The sequence below is a fragment of the Podarcis pityusensis genome, assembly GCF_964106645.2.
Source record: "Podarcis pityusensis genome assembly, chromosome: 6".
NCBI lineage: Eukaryota > Metazoa > Chordata > Lepidosauria > Squamata > Lacertidae > Podarcis > Podarcis pityusensis.
Window position 1 is genome coordinate 97,609,347 of NC_138030.1, and position 24,051 is coordinate 97,633,397.

The window sequence follows — 24,051 nt, forward strand, 5'->3', positions numbered from 1 at the left end:
CCAGAAAGACATCTACTTCTGCTTCATTGACTATGCAAAAGTCTTTGACTGTGTCGACCACAGCAAACTATGGCAAGTTCTTAAAGAAATGGGAGTGCCTGATCACCTCATCTGTCTCCTGAAAAATCTCTGTGGGACAAGAAGCTACAGTTAGAACTGGATATGGAAGAACTGATTGGTTCAAAATTGGGAAAGGAGTACGACAAGGCTGTATTTTGTCTCCCTGCTTATTTAACTTATATGCAGAATTCATCATGCGAAAGGCTGGGCTAGACGAATCCCAAGCCGGAATTAAGATTGCCGGAAGAAATATCAACAACCTCAGATATGCAGATGACACAACCTTGATGGCAGAAAGTGAGGAGGAATTAAAGAACCTTTTAATAAGGGTGAAATAGGAGAGCGCAAAGTATGGTCTGAAGCTCAACATCAAAAAAAGAAGATCATGGCCACTGGGCCCTTCACCTCCTGGCAAATAGAAGGGGAAGAAATGGTTGGCAGAAGCTGGGACCGAACAATGGGAGCTCGCCCTGTCGTGGGGCTTCGTACCGCGACCTTCTGATCGGCAAGCACAAGTGGCACAGTGATTTAAACCACAGTGCCTACATTTATGATAGACCCACTCAAAAAGAAAAACATCCCATATAGGTGGGAGTTCTCAGAGGGAATCACTTTCACATATAAAGAGAAAAGATGGAGATTCAAGTCAGTGGAAAAAGCAGAAAGATTTGTGAGAAGTTACAAAAAGAATTTAGGAATAAAAGGGCAGTTGACTGGGGAGGAGGGAGATGAGGAACTGGAGGAAACTAGAGAGAATAACCAGGAAGAAGAAGAGAACAACCAGGAAGAAGACCAAGAGTAACTAGAAGAGTACACCTTTAGGGCAACACACTATGTTTTCTTTATTTTCTTTGTGTGCTGGTCCCGGGGGTAAGGTACCTTGGGTGTAGCAGAGTCCACACGAAGAGGGGCAAGGTCCGAGGCAGAGAGCCGGGCGGGGAACAGGAACGCTGGAACAGGAGGCTGTGCAGGGAACAGGAACACCGGATGGTCGGGAACAGGAGGCCGAGCAGGGAACAGGAGCACCGGATAGTCAGGAACAGGAAGCCGAGCAGGGAACAGGAGTACCGGATAGTCAGGAACAGGAGGCCGAGCAGGGATCAGGAACACAGGAAGGTCCGAAGCCAACAACGACGTTGCTCCCGCAACCTGGGGCCGGGCTGACTGGGCTTTTATCCTCTTCTAAGGCCAGGGGCGGTCCCGGTCCCCAGGAGCCCCGCCTCCTCTGGCCTTAAGGCGAGCACTCCTCCTGGGGGCAACCAGTTCCCTTCGCCTCTCTGCCCTAAGCCTCTGCAGATCAGGAGAGGCCGAAGGGTTACTGGGCCCTGGAGGAGGCTCACCTGTGGCCACTGAGTCATCAAGCCCCTCTGGGGCCAGAAGGGCTTCACCTGGGGCCAGCTCCTGATGCACTGCCACAGGTGCAGGCTCTTCAGCATCTAGGCCTTGCCCCAGTTCAGCCGGCCCTGGAGGCGGGGACTCCTGTGCAGGCTGGGATTCCTCTGTTTCATCCTCCGAATCGGAATCCCAGGCCATCACACTTTGTCTTTACTTTTTATCGTAGTATTTAAGTTGAAAGAAATAATGGACTTAGGAATCACAACATGGAATGTGAATGGTTTGAAGAATAAATTAAAAAGTAATAGAGTGGGACATATTTTAATGAAACACAAATTGGACATAATATGCCTCCAAAAGACACATGTATCCAGGAAACACAGGAGGGTGTTGACTAATAAGAAGTTAGGAACAGAATTCATCTCCTCAGACAAGTGTAAGAAAAGAGGGGTGGTTATTTATGTAAAACCTAGATTAGAACCAAAGATGCTTTTTAAAGATGAAGAGGGAAGGATTGTAATAATTCAAGTAATGGAACAAGGAGAGAAATTGGTGGTGATAGGAATATACGCTTCAAACGATAATAAAGCAGAATTCTACCAAAAAAAATTGGAGGAAAAAATGCTAGAGTATATGGAGGAAAAAATAATCCTTTTAGGAGATTTTAATGGAGTTTTCTCCTAAGAAAATGATAGAACACAAAGAAGTGTAGATAATAAAACAGGAAAATTACCACAATCATTCTTCCATTTAATAGAAACCTTCAAGTTGGATGCTTGGAGATGTAAACATCCAAGGGAGTTCACTTATTTTTCGGAGCCAAATCAGTCAGCCAGTAGACTAGATGGACTTTGGATCACAAAAGATTTAACATTAAGAGTAGGAAAAATAGAAATCCAACCAAAGTTGCTATCAGATCATATCCCAGTGTTTTTATCTCTGAAGGGAAAAGAAAGAGGACATCGTAGATGGAGGCTAAATGAAGCATTACTTAACAATGAAGAAATAATACAAAAAGCTAAGAAATCTTTAAAAGAATACTTTGAATTTAATCTGAATAAGGGAACTGACATCAAGATCATATGGGAGGCAGGAGAAGCGGTAATGAGAAGTTTCTTCATGCAGTAGAACAGGATCCAGAGAAAACGGAAAGAATAAGAAACAATGGAAATATTAGGTAAAGGTAAAGGGATCCCTGACCATTAGGTCCAGTCGTGACCGACTCTGGGGGTGCAGCGCTCATCTTGCTTTACTGGCCGAGGGAGCCGGCGTACAGCTTCCGGGTCATGTGGCCAGTATGACTAAGCCGCTTCTGGTGAACCAGAGCAGCGCACAGAAACGCCGTTTACCTTCCCACCAGAGTGGTACTGTGGCGTTTGCCTCCTAGGATTTGTCAAGGAAAGGGTTAAAATGGGGGTGATGTGATTGGCCAGTGAGAATGCAAGGGGGGAGTAGACGTTAGAGGGGAGGTTTTGAAAAAGACAGTTGAGGTTTGTCAGTTGGGAGTTGAGGCTTGGGTGTTGGAGAAGGAAGAGGGTGGAATAGGCAGTGGGTTGGTCGAGTTGAATTGTGAGAAAGTGAGAGGAATTGTTAGGGAGTTAGATAGATAGTTGGGAATAATTCAGTTTGAAGTTGTAGGAACTAAGGTTAGGAAACTGACAAGAGAAAAATAAACCGAAACCATATGCTTATTCCTGCACTTTAAAAAAAACTTGATTATTTGTTTATGTTAACAACTGTCTGGACTCCATGTGTCCCCGTGAGAAGCGGGGTGGTGGCAGCGAAGAAAGCAACCGCAGTGGTGGCACAAGGTCAATAGACTGTGAAACGTCCGGGGGCGCTGTGTGATCGCCACAGGTACCTATTTATCTACTTGCACTTTGACGTGCTTTCGAACTGCTAGGTTGGCAGGAGCAGGGACTGAGCAACGGGAGCTCACCCCGTCACGGGGATTCGAACCGCCGACCTTCTGATCGGCAAGCCCTAGGCTCTGTGGTTTAACCCATGGCGCCACCCACGTCCCTAATGGAAATATTAGAGGAGATTAAAAAGAATGAAAATTAGCAAAGAATCCAAAAAATGAGAAGCTAAATCAAAATATTAAAATGCTGCAAGTACAACTATCAATGATTTTGAATCAAGAAATAGAATCAAAGATAAAAATGTTAAAACAAAACAACTTTAAATTGGCAAATAAACCTGGAAAGCTTGGCTTGGCAATTAAGGAAGAAACAAAGCGAAAAGCTGATAAACAAATTGATTGTGGATAGTAAAACAATTGAGGAACCAAAAAAGGGAAGTAATAGTTTCTTAGAATATTATAGAGAGTTATATAAAGAAGTCCAAGAGAAACAAGAAAGAATAGATGAGTTTTTGAACCAGAATAAATTATGGAAGATTACAAAAGAAGAGACAACCCAACTGAATGCCCCAATTAGTATGATGGAAATTCAACAAGCCATGGAAAGGATGAAAGTAGGAAAGACTCCAGGGCCAGATGGATTACCAGCCAAATACTATTAAAAAATTAGAAGATCTACTGTCACTACCATATAAAGAGTAGTGAACAACATCTTAAATACAGGGAAACTACCAGCATCATTTGTTCCCCTAAGGGAACAGATCCAACATCAGTTAAGAATTACCGACCTATATCTCTCCTTAATAAGGATTACAAAATATCCGCAGACATACTAGCAAATAGACTGAAATGCATATTAAAAGATTATATCCATGAGGATCAAGCAGGATTTCTCCCAGGGCGCCACATGAAAAATAATATAAGATATGTGATAGATACTCTAGAGCAGGCATGTCCAAAGTCCAGCCTGATGCCTGGTTTAAAATGCCCCCCCCCCAATTTTGAAAAATTGATGTGTTACGGCCCCCGCGTGCCTGCCTGCTGCTCTGCTTGAAGGAAGGTTAGAGGGAGGCGGGCTGGGCTGTGATTGGTGCATCTCTGGTGGCGGCGCTGCATGATTGGTCGCGGGATTCGCTCGCCAGAACCGCCGGCTGCAGCTGCTGGCTGAGGGGGAGGGGCTGGGCCCAAAGACGCAGGAGATGCCAGAGGAGAGGTGGGCCGCAGGAAGAGGCCTGGAGCAGCCTCTGTCCAGAAGCCCCTCTCTCCCTCTCTTTATCTGCCACCCTCTCCCAGCTGTCTCCACCCTGCGCTCCCCATCCCATCGCAGCAAATCTAAAGGGGATTGGGCAGGGGTTGTGGTGGGAAAGGTGGAACAGCCCCCCCCCCCCACTTTCCATATAGGGATTTTTTTTTGGTCTCTGGAATCTTGTGGAGCACAATGTTTTCACGTCTCTCTTCCACCCCCCCCCCTTCTCGTTTAATCTCATCACTTACTCTTCTCCTCCCTGCATTTTCTCTCCTCCCCCATCGGGTCTGGCACTATGTGTGCGTGCACATGCCATATGTGTGGGTGGGTGGGTGGCATGCATATGCAGACACATATATACTGTCTTTCCCCCAGCAATGGAGAGGAGAGCGCTCTTAAGGAGAGAGGGAAGAAAAAGGGGGAGACAAACACACACACACAAAAACACTTCCTTTAACATTCTTTGCTGGTTTGTTTACTACCCTCATCAAGAGGTTTGTGCCAACTTGGTGTTATGTTCCTGTTCATATTTTTTGAACTTAAAAGTTGACAGACAACCTTTATTACCAATAATATGTAATGTACTTTACAATGTTCCTGACATATATTTCAGCTTCCTGGATTTTTTTCCCCATCCAGCCTTCAGATATGAAAGCCAGAGAGATTTAACACCTGTTTAGATTTGTCATCCATGTGATGAAATGAAAAGTATGCCATTTGCAATAAACTTTGCGTAAAATAGCTAATTTGCATTTAAATTAATTTGCATTTAATTTTAATGGTTCAAAGAACATCAGGCAAAATGGTCAGCCCTCACGCATATTCACTTCATCAAATCTGGCCCTTTTTGAATAAAGTTTGGATACCACTGCTCTAGTTAGAAATGAAAAACAGGTGGCATTGTTGTTCATCGATGCCGAGAAGGCATTCAACAACGTCTCCTGGAGGTTAATGGGGGGGTGAAGATGATAGAAGTGGGAGAGAATTTCTATAAAGGTATAAATAGGGATGCGGGTGGCGCTGTGGGTTAAACCGCAGAGCCTAGGATTTGCCGATCAGAAGGTCGGCGGTTCAAATCCCCGCGATGGGGTGAGCTCCCCTTGCTCGGTCCCTACTCCTGCCCACCTAGCAGTTCAAAAGCACGTTAAAGTGCAAGTAGATAAATAGGTGCCGCTCCGGCAGGAAGGTAAATGATGTTTCCGTGCGCTGCTCTGGTTTGCCAGAAGCGGCTTAGTCATGCTGGCCACATGACCCAGAAGCTGTACGCCGGCTCCCTCGGCCAATAAAGCGAGATGAGTGCTGCAACCCCAGAGTCGGTCATGACTGGACCTAATGGTCAGGGGTCCCTTTACCTATAAATGCAATATATTCACAACAAATAGCTAAAGTAGTTATAAATAACAAATCTAACATAAAACTGTGATATTAAGAGAGGTACAAGACAGGTGTGTCCTTTATCCCCACTGTTACTTATTTTGGTGTTGGAAATTCTGAATACGAACATCAGAAAAGAAAAGAACATAAGGGGTATAGTTGTTGAAAATAAGACTTTTAAAGTAAAAGCCTTTGCCGACGACCTGACTATAACAACGGAAAACCCAAAAGAAGGCATGCCAATAGTGATAGAGAAGATTACAGAATTTGGGTTAGTTGCAGGCTTCAAACTCAATAAAGAAAAAACAAAAATGTTAATAAAAAATATGAGAGAAGAGGATAGAAGAGAACTGCAACAACTTACAGGACTGACAATTTGTAAAAGAATCAAATATATAGTAATCTGGATATCGGCAAAGAACATAAATCTATATAAAGACAACTATATACCAATTTGGAAGAAGATAAAAAGAAGCTTGAAAATATGGGACATGTTAAGATTATCATTCTGGTGTAGGCTCTCCACAATAAAAATGTGTTGCCTAAAATGCTTTTTCTGTTTCAAGCCATCCCAGTAGTGGACAGTGTAAAACAATTTAAGACCTGGCAGAAAGATATAACAAGATTTATTTGGGAGATTTATTAGAATGGTTGGTGAAGGATGAGGAGGTAAAATCTGCCATGGTAAAGTGGGCAAGAGATCTAGGTCATAACATACAACTCTCAGATTGGCAAAGACTGTGGAGGGAAGATCTTAAGTTTACAGTTTGTTTTTCTATTAAGGAAAACTACATGAAGGACTTCTATTGCTGGTATATAACATCGAGGAAATTAGCGATAATGTACAAAAATAATTCAAATCGTTGCTGGAAATGTAAGGAGGGATCAGTGTATCATGTATGGTGGACCTGTAAAAGAATGAAGGAATTTTGGGACTCAATTTATAATGAGTAGAAAAAGATGTTTAAAATCTCATTCCCCCCAAAACCTGAGGCATTTCTTTTAGGGATTATTGGGCGAGAGATCCCAAGAGAGCTAAAGAAATTATTTATGTACGCCACCACGGCAGCGAGAGTTTTGATTGCACAAAACTGGAAAAGCGAAACAATACTGTCAATGAAAGTTTGAATATGCTGAGATGGATACATTGACAGGACAAGATAAGGGATTTAGCAAAGATTGGAATACATTCAAATTTAGCAAAGATTGGAATACATTCAAACAATTCCTGAAATACCACTGCAGAGAATTAAAATTTTTGACTGGTTTAGATTAACTCTTGTAATTTTGTTGTTGTTGTTGTTTAGTCGTTTAGTCGTGTCCGACTCTTCGTGACCCCATGGACCAGAGCACACCAGGCACTTCTGTCCTCCACTGCCTCCCGCAGTTTGATCAAATTCATGCTGGTAGCTTCAAGAACACCATCCAACCATCTCATCCTCTGTCGTCTCCTTCTCCTTGTGCCCTCCATCTTTCCCAACATCAGGGTCTTTTCCAGGGAGGTCTTCTCTTCTCATGAGGTGGCCAAAGTATTGGAGCCTCAGCTTCACGATCTGTCCTTCCAGTGAGCACTCAGGGCTGATTTCCTTAAGAATGGATGTGTTTGGTCTTCTTGCAGTCCATGGGACTCTCAAGAGTCTCCTCCAGCACCATAATTCAAAAGCATCCATTCTTCGGCGATCGGCCTTCTTTATGGTCCAGCTCTCACTTCCATACATCACTACTGGGAAAACCATAGCTTTTACTATACTCTTGTAATTAGAAACATCAAAATGTAACAGTTAAGATGGTTACCAACAATCTAGATTCACAATGATATGCATTCAACCAAGAACTCAAAAGGAACCAACTAAGAAGGGGAGGGAAGTCAGAGGTAATTAGAACATCAGTAAGTTGAATGATACAGAACATTTTTTTATGATTTAGAAGCATTAGTACATCAACAAGAAATTGAAACTGCATAAGAAAGCATTTCTGTTGTAAAAAAACCCCAATAAAGGTGAATTGGGGGGGGGGGGGGAGAGAGAAATTGCATTGCCCATTGCAGTGCTGGAAAGGAAGAAAGTGTTGAGAGGAATTAACAGCTGTTTGAGTTAGTTAATTTATAATGATGCTTAAAACCGCATCCAGCAACCAGAAAGCACATGAGCACAACAATCTAGGACCCAAAACTTTGAAACTAAGTAAGCAAACACCAAAGTTCTTTCACTTTAATTTTAATTTCCCCGAGGATACACCAAAGACGTAAAAACCCATCATCCAAATTAATCTATTTTGGATTATCACTTTCATTGGCATTAAAATACTGCCACACTGTGGCTGCAGCTGGGAATAAGGAATATGAATATAGCAGGACTTGTGTGCTACAAGTCTATGACTAATTGGACGTAATTATAAGATGTTTACAGTGTGTATGAATAGAAACATTTATAAATTGTAATTGAGTTGTTTTTGCAATACCCATTTAGACTGCACAAGGGTAGGGAAGCAGACACAAATTACATTTTTGTGTTCAATAGTGTATTTCCTATGAGACCCAGTCTAAAAATCATACCAGAACTCAGGTTGCCTGTGGGTGCAGTGCAGGGACACACACTGTATTGACTCCACATCTTGTCTCGTGTGATAAGGTTTCGTGTTTTTAAAACACCTTTTTGACATGGAAAAGGTAACAAATGTGTTAATAGTCAATTATGTATGTACCCTTTTAAAAAAATTAAAGAAATGGTGAGACTTGAGTACCAAGAAAAGAACTAAGTATTTTTCTTTCTTTTTTTTGCAAATAATTTTTATTAATTTTCTAATACAAATTTATATAAGTTTTAACATCCAATTTTCACCAATTTTTTCTTTTGAACTTCCATCAGCGTGTCTGACAATTCTCCGTAGTATCACCTTTTCTCACATTTCACAATTTAATATTGCATTATAACATTCCTTACCCTATCATATTATTTATACAATATTTCTACTGTTACTTCTCACAAACTTTCTTGAAAGCTTACAAATGTTAACTGTTCATCACAAATATGTTTAATATATTCTGTAAATTTATTCCAGTCCTCAGTGAATCTCTGATCTCGTCTAGTCCGAATCCTCCCTGTTAATTTGTCCATTTCTGCGTATTCCATCAGTTTCATTCTCCATTCTTCAATCGTAGGCAATTCTTCTTGCTTCCACTTCTGGGCCATCAGAATTCTAGCTGCTGTTACCGCATATAAAAATATTTTCTCATCCTTTTTAATCTCATAACCTAACATTCCTAGTAAAAATGCTTCTGGCTTCTTAGCAAAATGTATATTTCAACATTTTCTTTAACTCATTATAAATCATTTCCCAGAAGCGTTTTACTTTTTTACATTCCCACCACATATGATAAAATGTTCCTTCTTTTTCCTTACATTTCCAACATTTATTACTCATTTTATACATCTTACCAAGTTTTACCGGTGTTACGTACCATCTATATATCATTTTCATAACATTTTCCTTTATTGTAGTACATGCAGTAAACTTCATTCCTTCCTTCCACAACTTTATCCAATCAGCAAATTGAATATTATGTCCAAAATCTTTGGCCCAGTGTATCATAGCCGATTTAACCTCTTCATCCTTTGTATACCACTCTAATAATAGTTTGTACATTTTGGATAAAAAATTAACCTCATTATTCAATATTTATTGTTGAAACCTAGATTCCTTTTCAGAAAAACCTCTTTCCAATAGCTCTTTTTTAAACATTTCATTCGACTGAAAATAATAATAATAATAATATTTATTACGGCCATAGGCCCATACAGATAAAAACAAGACATAAATAACAGCTTGTGCATGTGGGAAAAAACAGCCGCTAAAACACCACTGTAACAATAAAATACTATGAGATGGAATGACATGCTGCGCCTTAATTAGCTTGTAGTGCTCCTTGGCAACGCTTTTGGGTAAGGACAGCGACCAGAAACCTAGCCACTTTCGGGGTCGTATGGGTATCCTTATCCTGCTTGGCAGACCCAGGTCTTGCCTCACAAGTTGGCCTCTCATCCCAACTCTTGATAAATTTTGACTCGCCCTCCAAGAGTCCCCCGCTGAGGAGTGTAACTCAGAGTTCCTTCCACCAAAACAATTCCTTACCATCTAATCCATCAATGCCGGAACTGGAGTCTTCATACTCCCCTGAGCGGCATAGACCCGACATACAAACGGTACCAGTACGCCGAGCATCCCCTGTACCTTCGCCAGCACCAGGTCAGGGGAGTGCTCCACCTACATCAAAAAATGGCCCGGATTTGATTGAAGACCCGGCCGGACATATAAACCAAATGGTTTCATCGGCGACCTTTAGACCTCGCGGTGGGGCAGTCTCAGCAAATCCAGTGGAGTTTCCCACTGAAGTGTCCGCCCTTGGGTTAGCCAGCAGGAGACCCGTTTTGTCGCCCCAGCCAGAATACCTCACTACCAACTTTAAGACTAGGTACCTTCAGCAGGTGCCTGCCATGCAAAGTAAAATAACTGACTTTTTTGTGGGGTCTGCCTTGCCTCCAAAGGACTCACATTTCTCCCCGAAATGACAGCGAATTGGTCACAACAGGAACTCCCCCCTATCAGTCCTCAGCTGGAACATTGCGGGCTGGAGGGGAAAAAAACTAATTCGACTGAAAATAATGCAACCAATCATTCACACATACTTTCACTTCTTCATATGGTTTCAACTTCCATTTATTTACTTCTTTACTTATTAAATTTCCATATGTTATCCATTTCCCTGTCATATTGATCTTTTTAACACTCATTACTTCCAGTGGCGATACCCAATATGGAGTTTTGGGCTCCAGTAGGTTTTTGTACCTACTCCATACCTCAATTAGAGATCCCCTGATGATGTGGTTTTCAAAACCTTTATGTACTCTTTTTTTATCATGCCATAAATATGTGTGCCACCCGAATCTATTATCATAACGTTCTAAATCCAACAATTCTGTATGTTCTAACTTCTTCTTTTTTTAAATGATATTTATTGAGAATTTAAAATTACAGAGAAAGAAAGAAAAAAACAAGAGAAAAAAAAAAAGAAAGAAAAAGGTAGACAAAAATAACAATTGAACAATACAAGTCAATAAAAACCAAAGTCAAAGAAAAAAACACACACAATACATCAAAATCAAAAAACAAAAATAAACAAAAAATTTAAAAACAAATCCAATATTCCCAAATCCTTATTTTCCATTAACTTATTTCATCAACCTCCTCACACCTCCCTTTTTTGTATTCTAGTTATTAATTATCTCAGCAAATCCATTCCATCTTTCACAATATTCTGTCATTAAATTACCTTAATCTATTTTAACCTTATCTGGAGGCTGTGGCTGGATGGTTACGTGGGAGCCGGTTGAAGTTAAATCCTTCGAAGACAGAGGTCCTCTGGCTGGGGCGGGACGATATGGGATTGAGGGGGCAACTCCCATCTCTTGCGGGGGTGCAATTAGTGCCAGCACCGTCCGTTAAGAGTTTGGGTGTAATCTTCGATACCTCCCTTTCTATGGAGGCGCAGATTACAGCTATAACAAAGGCGGCATTTTTTCATCTCCGCCAAGCTAAGCAGTTGGCCCCTTATCTCTCTCGCCCTGACCTAGCCACTGTGATCCATGCGACGGTCACCTCCAGACTGGATTATTGTAACTCGCTCTACGTGGGGCTGCCCTTGAGACTGACCCAGAAACTCCAGCGGGTGCAGAATGCCGCGGCGAGACTCCTTATGGGGTCTTCGCTGCGAGATCACATTCATCCGGTACTATACCAGCTGCACTGGCTCCCGGTGGAGTACAGGATCAGGTTTAAGGTGCTGGTTTTAACCTTTAAAGCCCTATACGGCCTAGGACCCTCGTACCTACGGGACCGCCTCTCCTGGTATGCCCCACAGAGAAACCTACGGTCTGCAAATAATAACATCCTCAAGGTCCCAGGCCTCAGAGAGGTTAGGCTGGCCTCAACTAGAGCCAGGGCCTTCTCGGCTGCGGCTCCAATCTGGTGGAATGCTCTGTCACAAGAGACTAGGGCCCTGCGGGACTTGACATCTTTCCGCAGGGCCTGCAAGACAGAGTTGTTCCGCCAGGCCTTTGATCAGGGCGCAGCCTGACTCCCTCCTCTGGCAACCTGCATAGAACTTTGCTTAATTGGTTGCCATCAATTTGATTTAATTAATTTTTATAATGAAATATTTTTAGATTGTGTGATTATTTGATTTTTTGATTATTTGATTGTTGTTAGCCGCCCTGAGCCCGGCTTTGGCTGGGGAGGGCGGGATATAAATAAAATTTATTATTATTATTATTATCTTACCATAAAAAACCCTAAAGCTTAAAACTTAAGTATTATTTATACCTAATTCTTTTAAGCATAACGTATTCTTACATAATTCTTTTTAACATTTCTACTAAAGCCAAATAATTTCATTCCAACATTTTTCTAGTACTCATTAATTTTACGATAATTTTCTAAATAAATTTTTAAAACTTTCTTCCAATCTTCATCCATCGTCTCTTCTTCCTGGTCTCGGGTTTTGTCAGTCCTTTCTATCCCATCCATCTAGTCCATCAACCTGGTGACCTTCTATCCGAGGCTCTTAAGTCTTTTCCATGTCCCTTCCGCAGGTCTTCTTCATGTTTGTACCTGTACTTTACTTTGTCTTCTGCTGATCTTATTCTTAATTTCCTTCCTTTCTCTCGGGGAGACTCCAACTTGACAATATCTTTGTCCCTTCTCGACAAGTCAGCCCATTCTCCATGGTCGACACTGAAATCCATATGATATTTAGAGGCATGTTTCAAAGTCCCTCCAAAGTTAAGGGCCCCCACAACTCACAACTCCCCCTGGCCCAAAGCCAAATTCGAAAGGTCAAAACATCCCTGCATAGGGGGATCTATCCAGCTTCCCATCTCTAAGCCAAACAGAACTCCATCTTTCCAAATCTGGCTTTCTCCAGATTCATTCGTCAGATCCAGCAACTTATGTTCCTGCAGAGCCGCAGCTCTCTCCATTTCTGCTACTTGAGGTTCAGGAACAACCTCCTCCTTTATCTTCTTCACCACTTGATCTGTCAAAGCACATTCCTGGATTAATTCCTGAGTGGGTTCTATATAGGTATTCACTGTTTGTCCAAAATTTCCGACTGCAACAGTCATCAAATCCATCTTCTCATGTAGCTGTTCCAGTAAAGCACTTGTCTTGCAAAGAGCAAGCACTAACGCTTGTTCTAGGCACATTCTTGTTCAAGGTCAAAGTCTGGTCCCACGATCTTTAATCTCTACAGCTGCAAAGCTCCCCAGATCGACTCTAATAACAGTTTCACAAGCTCCCTCTAGGGGAAACAATTTCTATTTGTATCCGTCTTTTTAAAAGCAGATCTAGCAACAAAGTTCCTTTCCTTTTTCAGATATTTTGTTTCTTTTAAATGCAAGAGGGAACATTGGAATCAATATGAACTTCCTCAAAGCGTCCGTCCTGACACCCCGCTCCCAGGTTCAAGACGGTGGAAATTTATCTTTCTTTACTCTCTCTTCTGCAGGTTTAAACAGTCTAAAAAGATCCCCCCCCCTTCTCCTGCTTCCAAGGGGGTTTAGTAATTTTAAATGATGGAAATTTAATCCTTTCCAGACGACTTTCCAGACTCTAGCTTGCAATGTCTTTGCTTCAATCTATTTACAAAAGCGGAAGGTGGACTTCCTGTTTAGACCTTCCCGCTTCGGTGCCAAATTAAGAAATTTCATAGTCCAATTTTCCGTTCTACTCACAAGCAGTTGTTTAAGATCCAGTTGTCCACAGGAAAAAGTCAGCGCTCTCCGGCAACAGCAATGCGACTTCACTCCATGAAAAAAGCAGTCGATTCGAAGCACCACGCCATTCACCCCACGTTGCTCCGGATCCCCGAAACTGGGTTTCCCCACGAGTAGGGGAGGCGCGAAAGGTGCCAGCCGAATCCCACGTCCACAGGCTTCTCCCGCCTGTGGTTTTTAATGGGTCTCCGCCTCGCCGTGGCGGTCCAGACCCTAATTCTCACGAAGCGGATTCCTCCCGATCAGAGGAAATCCGCCATTGCCAGAGGCGCTAACCCAGAAGTCTGGCTCTGTATGTTCTAACTTCATCCATTCTTTCAACCAACAAATACATGATGCCTCATAGTATAATCTTAAATCTGGCAGAGCGAAGCCTCCTCTATCTCTTGCATCTATTAATATCTTAAATTTAATTCTCGGCTTCTTCCCCTGCCAAATGTATCTTGATATTATTCTTTGCCATTCTTTAAATATTGCCACTCCCTTAATTATTGGAATTGTTTGGAATAGAAACAACATTTTCGGTAACACGCTCATCTTCATCGTTGCAATTCTTCCCCAAAATGATAATTTCATTCTCCCCCACACCTCCAGATCTCTCTTAATCTTATTCCATATTGGTACATAATTATTCTGAAATAGATCAATACTCCTGGGGGTTAATATAATTCCTAAATATTTCACTTTCTTAACCACCTCGATCTCTGTCTGTTGTTGTATTTTTTCAGTTGTGTCATAATCCATATTCTTTACAATTATCTTAGTTTTTTTCTTATTTAACTTAAAACCAGCCACCTGTCCAAATTGTTCTATCTCATCCAGCACCTCTTTAACACTTTTTATGGGATCTTCTATCGTTATAACCAAGTCATCGGCAAATGCTTTTACTTTATATTCATTACATCCAACTGTCACACCTTTTATACCTTCGTTATTTCTTACTGATCTTAGGAAGACTTCTAGGAAGAACTAAGTTTTTTCATGGTCCTTGTTGTGTGGGTAGGTGATGAATTCAGGAATGTATGAAGATGCCCAACACAAATCCACATCTTTGGTCCATCTAGCCTGATATTGTTGGTGGTGGTGGCCAACAACTCTCCAAGGCACCTGGAGCCTTCTGCTTGGGTACCACACAGCTATGGACCCTTCTTGACGGGTTGGCATTACGTTGCTTTGCAACTATTTACACCAATTACCACAGAACCAATATTGCTGCTCCATCATCCCTCAGCTGCCTCCTGAGGATGGGGTCCTGGCCTTTAAGCCAGCCAATCCTGGGCAGAACTGCAGGGTGTTAAGAACAGCAGTGTGCACAGGTTGGAACTTTCTAGATCTCTGACAGGAATGGAAGTCATTCCTTCCATTCAACAGACAGAATTCTGGCTATTTGCTAAGCAAAGAGGAAACCGTCTTTCCATAAACTGCTTTCCTAGCCACTGTGGAGAAGAAATGGAGACAGAGAACCTTGTTGGTTAATTCCATGGCTACTTCTTTTTCAGAGTTTTTAATTCTATCTTCTTTCATGTGCATGTTTGAGGCCTTTTCACTAGTTTGTGTGGCCATGCAGTGCATTGTTACCTATCCTTTTATACATACCCTGTTAGATACTCCTAGCAGAACCCAGAGCAACATGGAGACCCCTGAAGGAGGATGAGAGTTCTCTGGGACAACACAAGGCGCAGCTCTGCTGCAAAGCTTTATTGCATGCAGAAGTTCCTGGGTGCAATTCTTGGCACAGCCAGACGGGGCCAGCAAAGACCAAAGGGTGCAGACGTTGACAGAGCAGCCGTCGGAGTTGATATAGGACTGTGTTCCTATGTTCCTCCAAACTCCAGCCGCCTTCCTAGCACCCAGCTCAGCTTGCTCCTGCCATTTCGCCCGTTTCCCACAGTTTTATCTTACGTGGAACCTGCACATGTATAAAAACCGTTCTGAAAATGCATTTTTTGTGTTTTAAAAAACATTTAATTTTCCATAAGGCTCACCATCGTCATCTAGTGTCACATTGTATATTGCACTTAAAACGTTTTATTTGCAGCTGCACAGCTGAGTCCTTAGTCCTCGGGGCAGAATTGTTCAACAATGTCCTTGCAACTCTTCCAAGGACATGATGTTTGGTTCTTAAAATGTTGTCCCACCTTTGGGGATTAGCAAAGAGTAGGATTGTGGGGGTCAGGACCCACTTGTTCCCACTCAGAGGCAGGTTTTCCCAGGGAAAAGCCAATCCCGGAAAGCAGGGGCCAAGCAAAGAAGCGTCTCCGTGAGCCCAGAGGCCGGCTTGGCTTCCAGCTGCGTTTGAAGAACTTTCTCCAGCAGACTGGACTTCCTGGAGCCAGGTGGAAGCAGCACCTCTTCAGAGATGGGGCTGGCCTGCTCCACGTGTGCTTGTGCCTGTGTGTTTTAATAACTACAAATGTTTTTCTAAAGCGGGAGATATTATTTGCAGCTGACCTTATGGTTCTAGAAACCACGCCCACCCCCTGCATCACCTGCCTTGAATGCAGAAGGTCCTGAGTTCAATTCCCACTCCTTCCTGAAACCCTGCAGAATGGCTGCCTGTCATGTAGCCCAGCCGTTCTCTAACTTGGGTCTCCAGATGTTGTTGGGACTGTGAGAGTATATATATGTGTGTGTGTGTGTGTGTGTGTGTACACACACATATTTAATCTGATTTATTTGATTTTCAAAAATATAAGCAAAAGCATAAAACAGTACAAAATCCAGATATCAAGATTACTCTGAATCTCCTGACTTCGCTCCTTCCGTGGGCCCTTTTGGTTCTATTTTCAACTGCATAGCAGTACTTCTCCAATTTTTCATCTTCCTAAGTCATCTATGGTGTGCTCTGGTCCAGGGGGTCACAAAGAGTCGGACATGACTAAACGACTAAACAACCACAACATTATCTATATTTTCTGTTACAAGTGTATTTAAAATCCTGCTAATGTTTTGACCTGTTTACAGTGATTTTGTATATACATTATAAACAATTCTCATTCTTTTTAAAATTTCTTGTCTTCTTGATTCCCAGATAATTTTGCCATTTTGCCATAGTCCATCAGCTTGATTTGCCATTCTTCTCTGGACGGGACTGTCTCTTCCTTCCATCTCTGGGCTAGTAACATCCAGGTGGTCGTTGTAGCATACATGAACAATTCCCTCTGGTCCTTTGGGATTTGGTACCTATAATTCCTAATAAAAAGGCTTCTGGTTTTTTAACAAGAGTTATTTTGAACATTTTTTTTCATTTCATTATATATCATTTCCCATATTTTTTTAGTTATATTACAGGTCCACCACATACGATAAAAGGTACCTTCTTTTTCTTTACATTTCCAGCATATATTGGGTACTTGTTCTGTACATTTTTGCTAGTTTTACTGGGGTCAAATACCACTGGTACATCATTTTCATATAATTTCCTTTCATTAAAGAACATGCCGTAAATTTCAGATCTATTTTCCATAGCCTCTCCCAGTCTGTCATTTGTATATTATGTCCCACATCTTTTGCTCATTGTATCATCACAGATTTGACCTGTTCATCTTTTGTTTCCCATTCCAGGAGCAAATTATACATTTTTGACAATTTAATATTATCTCCTAAAATTTCTCTTTGAAATCTTGATAACTCATAACTAAAACCTTTCTTTTTATCAATTTTTTAAAAAAATCGTTTAATTGATGGTATTGTAGCCAAACTGTTACCACCCCTTCAAAATCTTTTAATTTTACCTGGTTTTCTACCTCAGTTAACAACTCTCAATATGTTGGCCAATTGGTCCTCATATTCACTTCCTTGAAAGATATTGTTTCTAACAGGGAAAGCCACCATGGTGTTTTTTGTTCTAAAAAGTCTTTATACTTCTCCCATACTTTAAAAATTGATTTTCTTATTATATTATTCTGAAAGCCTTTGTGTAAAAAGGTAAAGGTAAAGGTACCCCTGCCCGTACGGGCCAGTCGTGTCCGACTCTAGGGTTGCGCGCCCATCTCACTTAAGTGGCCAGGGGCCAGCGCTGTCCGGAGACACTTCCGGGTCACGTGGCCAGCGTGACGAAGCTGCTCTGGTGAGCCAGCACCAGCACAGCACACGGAAACGCCGTTTACCTTCCCGCTATAAAGCGGTACCTATTTATCTACTTGCACTTAAGGGTGCTTTCAAACTGCTAGGTGGGCAGGAGCTGGGATCGAACGACGGGAGCTCACCCCGCCGCGGGGATTCGAACCGCCGACTATATGATCGGCAAGTCGTAGGCGCTGAGGTTTTACCCACAGCGCCACCCGCGTCCCTAAGCCTTTGTGTACTTTCACCTTAAAGGTAAATGTAAAGGGGTCCAGTCGTGGCCGACTCTGGGGTTGCGGTGCTCATCTCGCTTTATTGACTGAGGGAGCCGGCGTACAGCTTCTGGGTCATGTGGCCAGCATGACTAAACTGCTTCTGGTGAACCAGAGCAGCGCACGGAAACGCCGTTTACCTTCCCGCCGGAGCGGTACCTATTTATCTACTTGCACTTTGACGTGCTTTTCAATGGCTAGATTGGCAGGAGCAGGGATTCACCCTGTTGCGGGGGTTCGAACTGCCGACCTTCTGATTGGCAAGCCCTAGGCTCTGTGATTTAACCCACAGCGCCACCTGCATCCCTAACTTTCACCTTATCATACCATAAATATGCATGCCATCCAAATCTATTATCATGTCCTTCTAAGTCTAACACATCTCCATTTTTCAATATTATCCATTCCTGAATCCAGCAGATGCAAGATGCCTCATAATATAATCTCAAATCCGGCAGGATGAAACCTCCTCTCTGTTTAGTATCTGATCACTGGTCAACAACAAATTTGTTGTCTGCATTTTTTCAGTTGATTTAGGACGAAGCTGATGCGCTGAATCCAAAAGTCACATTGGTTTTGCTCAATCAGGTCAAGTTTTTGAGCTATGGCCACATGTCGCTTTTTTACGTTTTTGTTCACATGTACGCTTGTGTGGAGCATTTTAGGAGAAGTTGGTGGGGGTAAAATGCCATGTCGAATAATTGTTTTGATTGGAAATGATTATTTTAATGACAAGAAGTATTCAGGTCCGATAGTTCTGGGTGGTTATGTCGAAAAGGGATCAGTTTGAAGTCATAAAACCTCAAAATCTTCCATTAATTGGTGCGGCAAAGCATAAAGTTATTTTGGTATTAAACTTGGTGACCAGGATAAAGCTTGGGTGCCACACATGGTGTGCAAGGCATGCACCGAGACTCTACGTGGGTGGACCAATGGCAAGAGGAGTCTGAACTTTGGAATTCCCATGGTTTGGAGGGAGCCGACAAACCATGTCACCGACTGCTACTTCTGCGCTGTTGATGTGTGTGATGGCCTGGGAATCCGATTCAGAGGCTGAACCGGAGGAATCCCAGCCTGCACAGGAGTCCCCGCCTCCAGGGCCGGCTGAGCTGGGGCAGGGCCTTGATTCTGAAGCGCCTGCACCTGTGCCGGATCCTCAGGAGGAGGCACCAGGTGAATCCACTCTGGCTCCGGAGGTGATTGAAGACGCATTGCCTACAGGTGCACCTCTCCCAGCCCTGTCAGGGGAAAGTGAGTCTCCCCCTGGGTCCAGTAACCCACCGGCCTCTCCTGAGCTGCAGAGGCTAAGGGCAGAGAGGCGGAGGGAACTGGTTTCTCCCAGGAGGAGTGCTCGCCTTAAGGCCAGGAGAGGCGGGTCACCTGGGGGCCGGGACCACCCCTGGCCTCAGAGAAGATAAAGGCCAGTCAGCCCGGTCCAAGGTTGCGGGTGCAACGTTGTTGAAGAGCTGTTTCGGCCAGCATCCAGTCCTGTTCCCCCAGAGTTCCTGTCCTTGCCCGGCTCCTCGCTGTGGACCCCGCTTCGCCCGTGGAGGACTGTCTGCCGACCCTCGACTCAGGTCCTGGACCTCGCCCCACAGTAACCTCCCCCCCTGGACCAGCACAATGTGACTGGGATCAACAGAAAGAACCGGACCAGCCTCAAGTATACCTGTGAAGAGATCCAAGATTTAGAACCTCAAAGCCAAAGTGAGAGCATTTGGGTCAAAATTAAGGGAGAGAAGAATAACAGGGACCTCATTGTGGGAGTTTACTATAGATCCCCAAGCCAAACGGAGGACATAGATGATGCCTTCCTGGAACAGATGGCCAAGCATGCAAAAGGAAGGGAGATAGTAGTAATGGGGGACTTCAATTACCCGGATATTTGTTGGATGTCAAACTCAGCCAAGAGCATAAGGTCAAACAGATTCCTCACTGGCCTTGCAGACAACTTCATTGTCCAGAAAGTGGGAGAAGCAACAAGAGGAACAGCCATTTTAGATCTGGTCCTAACCAATGTTGATGACCTGGTTAGTGGGGTAGAAGTGGAAGGATCATTAGGCGCGAGTGATCATGCTCTTCTGAAGTTTACTATACAGCGGAAAGGAGCAGCCAAGCATACTAGGACTCAATTTCTTGACTTTAAGAAAGCCGACTTCATAAAACTTAGGGAAGTGCTGGGTGAGATCCCATGGACAGTGATACTAAAAGGAAAGGGAGTTCATGATGGCTGGGAGTTTGTTAAGAGGGAGATAGTAAAAGCACAATGTCAGGCAATACCAATGAGACGGAAACATGGAAGGTGCCTAAAGAAGCCAGGGTGGCTATCTAAAGAACTTTTAACTGAGTTAAGATTAAAAAAGGATGTGTACAAAAAATGGAAAAGGGGGGAAACCACCAAAGAGGAATTCAAACAAATAGCCAGCACGTGTAGACACAAAGTCAGAAAAGCTAAAGAAGAGAATGAACTCAGGCTTGCTAGAGAGGTTAAAAGCAACAAAAAAGGTTTTTATGGGTATGTTCGTAGCAAAAGGAAGAACAAAGAAACAGTGGGGTCACTCAGAGGAGAAGATGGTGAAATGCAAACAGGGGACACAGAAAGGGCTGAACTCCTCAATGCCTTCTTTGCCTCAGTCTTCTCCGATAAAGAAAACAATGCCCGACCTGAAGAATTTGGAGCAAATGATTCAGCAAAGGAAACACAGCCCAGAATAACTAAGGAGATAGTACAAGAATACTCGGCTAGTTTAGATGTATTCAAGTCTCCAGGGCCAGATGAACTGCATCCAAGAGTATTAAAAGAACTGGCAGATGTGATCTCAGAACCACTGGCAGTCATCTTTGAGAATTCCTGGAGAACAGGCGAAGTCCCGGCAGACTGGAGGAGGGCAAATGTTGTCCCTATTTTCAAAAAGGGGCAAAGAGAGGACCCAAATAATTACCGCCCAGTCAGTCTGACATCAATACCAGGGAAGATTCTGGAGCAGATCATTAAGCAAACAGTCTGTGAGCACCTAGAAAGGAATGCTGTGATCACCAATAGTCAGCATGGATTTCTGAAAAATAAGTCAAGTCAGACTAACCTGATCTCGTTTTTCGACAGAATTACAAGCCTGGTAGATGAAGGGAACGCAGTGGATGTAGCCTACCTTGATTTCAGCAAGGCATTCGACAAGGTGCCCCATGATATTCTTGTAAAGAAGCTGGTAAAATGCGGTCTTGACTATGCTACCACTCAGTGGATTTGTAACTGGCTGACTGACCGAACCCAAAGGGTGCTCATCAATGGTTCCTCTTCATCCTGGAGAAGAGTGACTAGTGGGGTGCCACAGGGTTCTGTCTTGGGCCCGGTCTTATTCAACATCTTTATCAACGACTTGGACGATGGACTCAAGGGCATCCTGATCAAATTTGCAGATGACACCAAATTGGGAGTGGTGGCTAACACCCCAGAGGACAGGATCACACTTCAAAACGACCTTGACAGATTAGAGAACTGGGCCAAAACAAACAAGATGAATTTTAACAGGGAGAAATGTAAAGTATTGCACTTGGGCAAAAAAAATGAGAGGCACAAATACAAGATGGGGGACACCTGGCTTGAGAGCAGTACATGTGAAAAGGATCTAGGAGTCTTGGTTGACCACAAACTTGACATGAGCCAACAGGGTGACGCGGCAGCTAAAAAAGCCAATGCAATTCTGGGCTGCATCAATAGGAGTATAGCATCTAGATCAAGGGAAGTAATAGTGCCACTGTATTCTGCTCTGGTCAGACCTCACCTGGAGTACTGTGTCCAGTTCTGGGCACCACAGTTCAAGAAGGACACTGACAAACTGGAACGTGTCCAGAGGAGGGCAACCAAAATGGTCAAAGGCCTGGAAACGATGCCTTATGAGGAACGGCTAAGCGAGCTGGGCATGTTTAGCCTGGAGAAGAGGAGGTTAAGGGGTGATATGATAGCCATGTTCAAATATATAAAAGGATGTCACATAGAGGAGGGAGAAAGGTTGTTTTCTGCTGCTCCAGAGAAGCGGACACGGAGCAATGGATCCAAACTACAAGAAAGAAGATTCCACCTAAACCTTAGGAAGAACTTCCTGACAGTAAGAGCTGTTTGACATTGGAATTTGCTGCCAAGGAGTGTGGTGGAGTCTCCTTCTTTGGAGGTCTTTAAGCAGAGGCTTGACAACCATATGTCAGGAGTGCTCTGATGGTGTTTCCTGCTTGGCAGGGGGTTGGACTCGATGGCCCTTGTGGTCTCTTTCAACTCTATGATTCTATGATTCTATGATTCTATGATTCTATGATTCTATGATTTGATTGGTTTGCTAATAAAAATTATTTTATTAAAAAAACAAAAAACAAAAATTAAGGGGAAATGTGTGTGCGTCCTATGGAGTGAATGCAGGCTGCGCAGCTAAGCCCAAAGCCAGAACAGGGAGAAGGAGCACTGCGCAGCGCTCCGTCTCGCTGTTCTAGCTTGGGGTTAGCTGTGCAAAGCCTCCGCAGGGCAGCGGGGTGCCTTCACCCCGCTGCTCTGCGGAGGCTTCAAAGGCTGCACTCCGTTGGCTTCAGGCATCTATCCGCAACCTTTCGGAGCGCAGCGGGAGTTCCCGCTGCGCTCCGAAGGCTTGCGGATAGCCGCCTGAAGCCTGGAGAGTGAGAGGGGTCAGTGCACACCAATCCCTCTTGCTCTCCAGGCTACGCTTTGCTGGAGAGGTGCTGCACAGTTTTCCCTCTTTGCGCAGCGCCCCTTCAGCAAAGCACGAGGAGAAATGGAAGGGGCTCCGTTTCTACTGCCGCTTCGCTGAAGGGACGCTGAGCAGAGAGGGGGAGAATTTTTTTCCCCTGTTCTCCCCCTATGGTCTGGTGCGTCTTATGGTCTGGTGCATCCTATAAAGCGAAAATACGGTAGGTGCCGTTCTGGCGGGAAGGTAACCAGCCTTTCCGTGCACTGCTCTGGTTTCGCCAGAAGCGGCTTAGTCATGCTGGCCACATGACCCGGAAGCTGTACGCCGGCTCCCTTAGCCTATAGAGCAAGATGAGCACGCATCCCTAGAGTCGTCCGTGACTGGACCGAACGGTCAGGGGTACCTGTACCTTTACCTAGGCTTTTTCCAGATCTGCCTTACTGCCCTTTGTTTCTATATCTTGAGGGAGAGCAAAAGAAGCAGAATGCAGAAAGAATTAGACATCCTACTTACACTCAAGAAGAAGAAATCTTCATTTTGCCGGAAAACATCATTACTTCTCACAAACCACCTCCTTTCTCCTGAACTATCCTCAAATAGTTGCTCTTCCCAAAGTCCTCAGCCAAGTCACTCAGCAGGGGGACGTGTCGCAATGGAGGCCCTGACCCTGTTGCTTTAGCTACCTTGCTTAACAATGTGAATTGTTCCCCTTAACATTAATTTTTCAAATATATCTTCCAGTGGGTTTTTATTTTATTTATTTAGGAAGGATCTCGAGCTGGCTTCATCCAGCACGGTGCATTTCTGGACAGGACAGGAAACACCTTGCAGACACACACTTTTCAACGTGGCGGTGTCACCAAGGAAAAACACTCCTGGCCTAGACTATGGCTGTTGTTTCTCAATTAATAGTAAAAAATGACCCTTCTCAACATCCTGTAATAATCTGTCCAGTATTAGGATGGACAGGAGCAGGACTTCACCCTTAGACCTCCTCATCCCCCTGTTTCTTTCTGTTTCTGCCCAGTGTCTTCTGCCAATAAACAGCTTTCCCTAGGTTGCAATGAAGTGAAATGTTATGAGTTACTTGGTGCCAGACTCCCCTTTGCCATGAGTTTCTGGGTGCCAGGTGCTGAACCCCTGGACACTGAACATCTAGGGAATTGATCTAAGCCGTGTTTAAATGTACCCCAAGCTCTACATTTGATGGTTGGTTATTAAAAACTGATTGAAACCATTTTATTTCATTCACAAAAGAAATTTTGACATGTGATTATGATAACAGTTTATATAATAAAGGTGACTCGTTTATTGA

The 24,051-nt window shown here is 43.5% G+C and overlaps 1 long non-coding RNA gene across 1 annotated transcript; it reads left to right on the forward strand.

Moving 5' to 3' along the window:
* The first annotated feature begins 9,245 nt into the window (after nucleotides 1–9,245).
* LOC308480646 lies at nucleotides 9,246–24,051 on the forward strand. The gene is made up of 2 exons (XR_013988181.1): nucleotides 9,246–9,439; nucleotides 21,764–24,051. It is a non-coding gene; the product is annotated as an uncharacterized lncRNA (long non-coding RNA).